This window comes from Cervus elaphus, chromosome 4 (assembly GCF_910594005.1).
Source record: "Cervus elaphus chromosome 4, mCerEla1.1, whole genome shotgun sequence".
NCBI lineage: Eukaryota > Metazoa > Chordata > Mammalia > Artiodactyla > Cervidae > Cervus > Cervus elaphus.
Genome location: NC_057818.1, coordinates 45,541,134 through 45,547,133, shown reverse-complemented (window position 1 = coordinate 45,547,133; position 6,000 = coordinate 45,541,134). Strand labels below are relative to the sequence as shown.

General features: G+C 48.2%; 1 long non-coding RNA gene across 1 annotated transcript; it reads right to left on the bottom strand.

Moving 5' to 3' along the window:
* Positions 1–568: 568 nt before the first annotated feature.
* Positions 569–2,172, bottom strand: LOC122690795. Its single transcript, XR_006340105.1, has 2 exons — positions 1,972–2,172; positions 569–807 (listed from the first exon to the last, which is right to left on the bottom strand). It is a non-coding gene; the product is annotated as an uncharacterized LOC122690795 (long non-coding RNA).
* Between the last annotated feature and the right edge of the window lie 3,828 nt (positions 2,173–6,000).

Below are 6,000 nucleotides of genomic sequence, written 5' to 3'. Positions count from 1 at the left end.
AAGACACCCACCTAAGAAGTAGAAAATGTAGAATGCCACTGGGAGAGAGGGGACCAGTGATGACCCTCTTAGGTCATCTCTGTAGTCACCTGTCAGTAACCAGAGGGACTGGAGGCTCTGCCACTGTGCTAAAGGCCAGAGTGAGACCCATGTTATCTGTGCCCCAAAACAACAATTTTATCCTGCCAGGCTGGTGATGTCGCGGGTTACACATTTGTTATTTTGCTTGCTGCTGCTGCTAAGTCGCTTCAGTCGTGTAAGACTCTGTGCAACCCAACAGATGGCAGCCCACCAGGCTTCCCCGTCCCTGGGATTCTCCAGGCAAGAACATTGAGTGGGTTGTCATGCTTAAACTTCACACAAAATCCCCCTGTAGCAGATGACAGAATGACTTGGAAAGTTACAACAACCTTGCCCATCCTCCCACAGTTGGCCAGGGACGGGGTGTAGGTTCTGTCTGACCCTGGCCCCAAGCTCTCATGGACCACATGTATCACTTCTCACCATCACTCAAGACCTCCTGCCTCACATCCTGCCTGAAGAGAACACACACGCTGGGCACAATGAGCAATGCTGCAGTGACTTTATTAGAGTCAGCCTGATAGAGGCCACATCAGGTGGGGAAGGTGTCTGGATTCCAGCTTCAGGAACAGAAGGAGAACAGGGCAGGAGGATCAAGTGCAGACCAGGCACATCTGGCAAAGCTTATCCCACCAAAGAGAGCAGACTGGAAACAAATCCTATAAGAGCATTCACCACCGAGGACAATTTATAGCCGGTGCAATCGTTACTGAAGATGATGGACACCTGGAAGGGAGAAGGAGGTGGAGGGACAGGACCTGAGCCCACTGTTGGGCTATCCTGTCTCCCAGGATCAACTCATGTCTCACCCTCAGGGACTCAGCCCCATCCCCAGCAAGAACCTCTGCCCACAGTCCCACCACTGGAGAGGGGACTGCCAACAGGCCCCAGGGGGAGGATGGCTCCCTAGTAGCCCAGGCACCAGTGTCAGGAGGGAGACAGAGCCACCAGTCATGCCAGGAAGGGGAGGAGATGACCACGGTCAGCAGGGAACAGATGGGGTTGGGCCTGAAGGAGGAATAAAGTGCTGGAGACTGGGTTTGGGTCACACCTGAGCCTCCTCGGTCAGGTGTGCTGGGTGGATAGAATGCATATGCAAGTGTCATAAACAACCCCATGTGCCATGGGAGCTTCTATTAGTGCATGATATTCTGGATTGTGGCAAACCTCGTTTTGAACAATTAACAATTTGAGGAAAATATGCAGAGACAGACTATTCAAATCTCAAATACTAAAAAATAGCTACATCAAAAAGATGGTTCTATTAGCCCAATGAGTGGTCACACGTACCTCAAAGCTGCCCCAGGAGGTTTAGCCACCAAAACACCAGAGTGGAAATTCTGGCTGGTAGTCACTGAGACCATGTCGGTGGAAATTGGGCTCTGAGCTAGAGCAATGTCCAACAGAAAGGGACACAGAGGATGTGATGTGACCACAAGTCAGAAAGCTTATAAGCCAGGGAGTCCCATGCTGGAAGGAGACCTAAAAGCTGGGGTGCCTTTTATATATTCCTAAAGTAGAGATGACAGGACTGCTACATGTGTAAGCTGAATGCTTCATTTCCTGCAACAATTAAAATGCTACTCCTCCAATGCTACTTCCTCTCAGTGAGAAAAAAAAAAATTACAGAAGTCAATTCACTTCTAGTGCACTGACACTAGTCCCTGATTCTGTGTGAGTTGACTGACATGATATGGACATATTTGGCAACAAGAGGCTAGATGTGCAGGTGGCCTGTGCTTGCATATTATAGGTTGGGCAAAAGGTTTATGTGCTTCTCTGTTTATAGCTCTATCACAAATCCCATGATTGAATGATCTATTACCATGTGGCATACTGAACTATGCTGCACGTGAGTTGTCAAGGTCAGTGTGGGTAAAAGTAAGTTACCTTATATTTCAGATGATTAAACCTGTCCTCAGGTCTTGCTTCAATGAAGCAATCCTGGATTTTTTCAAAGGCCGCTCTTTCTGCCTCGTTAGCATCGATGGAATCTAAGGTTTCATTCAGTGCTTTACTTGGGAGTCTAAGGCTTACAGCACTGACAGCTTTATAGAACACAGGGCAGGCTTCCACTGAAGGCAGAGACAGAAAACACCTTGTCAAAAGAATCACCAGGTTAGAAGCATCTGTTTCCCACCACTTGATAGAAACTCACACATCCAAGCTTCAGTCTCACGTGCCACAGAGACCCGCCCTCTGCCAGGACTCCTTATATCCCAGACCAACCCTTCCCGATGAGGAACTCCCAGGGGCTAGGCCTGGAGACCCCTCTGCCCTTGACCACTGCCCCCAGGCATACCAGCCTGCTTCCTTCCTCTCACTAAGCACCACTACCCTCAACAAACTATCCATCAGCGTGTGCACAGATAATGACCCTTCCACACCACCCGCTCCATTCAAAGACTGCATGCCTCAGGAAATTTGTGCAGGACTCCTGGGCACTCATCAGCCACCTGCCCTCAGAATCTGCCCCTTGAAGTGGCTTGGATAAGACTGGGAAGGATGCAGTGAGACAGCAACGGGCAAGGATCAGGAGGGCCATCCAGACTCTCCTTCCTACCCTCATGCATCTTGAAGGTCAACTCTCTGGTCACCAGCAAGGCCAGCACAAGCAGCGCTCCCTTCATCGTGGCGGCAGCTGGAATGCTCTGCTCAGGGCAGGGTTTCGCCTGCTTTACACACCACTAGCTCCCCAAGCCCAGCCCACTTCCCTCCCAGTTGGACCACAGGCCTGTGGCTAGGCTCCTGGCACAGGTGGCTCCTTTGACCTTTGGGGTGTTTGCTGTGGAAGACCATCCTACTCTGAGAGCACAGCTCTTGGAGGACATGTGGGGGTATCTTTGCCAAAGATCAAGTGGAACTAAGTGACTCAATTCGGAGCCAAATGCTCTGTTTTCTGGTCCACAACCATCACCTGTTTTCCTGATCATCCTTCCCCCAACCTATCCTGGCTCTGAGGGAAGCACTCCCCCAAACTGAGCAGAGGGAATCACAAAAATGTCAAGGACAGATCTACACCACTGTAATGGAGAAAAAAGGTCGTCCAGAATCCTTCCTTTCCCCCCACACTTTAATTCCTGTAGATAAGAACGCGGAGCTGGACCCTACTGAAGCCCCCAGATGTCTTAATATCTGCAGTCTCTAGACAGGGCCCTGACACTGGTGGTCAGCAGGCTTAGGCTATCAATCATGCCCAACAAGGAACTCGCAGGACTTAAGGTCACGTGGCTTTTCTCAGGCACTTGTAATTCTGTAATTTTGGATCATGCCACCAGCTTTTCTCAGGCTCTTTAGCCAGCTAGTTCCTGAGCAGGTTCCAGCCTTGCCCCTTCTCCTGGCTGTCCTACCTCCTCCACAGTGAACCTGGTCTTGAGAGGTGCTTGCACTGCACAGTCTATCCTGGAACATCAGAAAGAAGCGGTGGGTTTGAGGGTTTGTCTTCTGGGGCAGAGACTCTGAGGTTCAAGCCCTACAGGCCACTGTGGACAGGAGTTCTAAGCCCCAGAGGGCTGAGTTGATCAGAGGTGGCAGCCTGTATGTGAAAACTCTGAGTTAAACTCAACTTTCCACATTAGAAAAGCAGTTTGTTGTGGCAAATGATTTCAGATGGACTTTGAAAATACTAGAAGGTAGCCTGAGAATTTCCTAATGGCCAAACTGGAAAGGGTTTGACAGACAAAATAAGTAACAGAGTATTCAAGGATAAACCAACGTAGAAAGTAATATGTGTGAATCCATACTGAAATAAATTAATGTCTAAATAAATAAATGTGGGAGAGGACACAACCATTCCTTTCAGAAACATCCTGAATAATAGACATAGACTACCCCTCTAGGAGGGGGAACCTACTGTCCTGCCCTCCCTGAGCATGGCTAGACTTAGTAACTCATCTCCAAAGGAAAGAGGAGGAGGAGAGGAAAGCACTGCAGAAACCTGGCAAACTCTACATAATCAGTTAATCAAGGCTGATTATTCCCAGTGGTAAGACACAAGCTATCACATGTGCCCTGATGTAAGGGGACTGGAAGGAAGCTTCACCTGTGTGGTGTCTTCCTCGAAACCCAAAGTCTGAACCCCACTCAACAGTATCAGAACAACAGCAGCTAAACTTAGCTTGGGGGCCTTCTACCATCCCTGGTTCCTGATAGTTCTCCTCAAGACTGTCAAGACCATGAAAGACCAGGAGAGAATGAGTAACTCCACAGAGCAGAGAACACTAGGGACACATGACAGTAAATGCAGTGAGTTTAGGGTCTGGATGGGATCCCAGAATCCAAGATTAGCAGACAGCCTGATGAAATTCAGATAAGCTGTAACATTTATTTAGTTGTAGGTTCCAATGCTGTCTCTCAGTTTTGACAAATATTTGCACTTTTTCTATAAAACTAAAATCCCAACTTAAAATTTTACTAGTAACAACTTGAAACAGGAAGCTCAACTCTGTCCTCTGTGACAACCTAGAGGGGTGAGATGTGGTGGAGGATGGGGATTATTCAAGACAAAGGGATTTATGTATATTTATGGCTGAGTCATGTTGTTGTATGGCAGAAAGCAATACACCATTGTAAAGTAATATCCTCCAAATTAAAATACCTTAAAAACAACAACAACAACAACAACCTGCATTAGGACAGGGCTACATCAGCAGCATTCCTACATTGACCCTGACCAGCTCTTCACTAGATGTCTCCAAATGTCTGCATGATCTGGGGACGTCTCTGAGGACCCTGTGGCACCCTTGAAAGGGCACTGGGCTGGATCCATAGCAGCCACCTGTGTTACTCAGCACTCCAGGCCCTGGTTCCTCTCCTCACAGAGCTCAGAGGGCATTTGGGGGCAGTGTCTTCTCAAGGACGGGAGCCATGGGATCCATGGGCAGCTGTCTCACCACACAGAACTACTGCTGCCACAGACAAAGAGCCAACATATGCAGCCTGGGCCTTGTGGCGTTCAGCTTCCTGCCTAAGAAACTTTGAGTCACACCTGCAGCCACTTGAGGCCCTCCTGGGGTGACCTTCAGAGCGATGGACCCCAGGCAACAGGAGCCATGGTGAGCAGGAGCTCCACGGAGGTCATCTGACATTGCAGCTCAGTACATGGTACCTCTTTGCCAGGAGCAGTTACCGGATATGAATCCTATTTGGCATAGGGTTCTGCCTATTGTCACACCATGTGTCCCAACCTCAGATTAGGTCTTCGGCAAACATTAATCTGCCACAGGTGGCTCAGAGAAAGCACAGCCAGGTGCCTCCAGCAAAAGGTTACTTGATTCTCACTTATCAAACATTGTAAACCTTTACCTTGTTCAGTTCAGTTCAGTCACTCAGTTGTGTCAGATTCTGTGACCGCATTGACTGAAGTATACCAGGCCTCCCTGACCATCATCAATTCCCAGAGTTTACTCAACCTCATGTCCATTGAGTCGGTGATGCCATTCAACCACCTCATCCTTTGTTGTCCCCTTCTCCTCTCGCTTTCAATCTTTCCCAGCATCAGGGTCTTTCCCAATGAGTCAGCTCTTTGCATCAGGTGGCCAAAGTACTGGAGTTTCTGCTTCAACATCAGTCCTTCCAATGAATATTCAGCACTGATTTCCTTTAGGATAGACTGGTTGGATCTCCTTGCAATCCAAGGGACTCTCAAGAGTCTTCTCCAGCACCACAGTTCAAAAGCATCAATTCTTCAGCACTGAGCTTTCTTAATAGTCCAACTCTTACATCCATTCATGACTACTGGAGAAACCATAGCCTTGACTAGATGGACCTTTGTTGGCAAAGTAATGTCTCTGCTTTTTAATATGTTGTCTAAGGTTAGTCATAACTTTTCTTTTAAGAAGTAAGCATCTTTTTATTTCATGGATGCAGTCACCATCTGCAGTGATTTTGGAGCCCACAAAAGTAAACTCTGCCAATGTT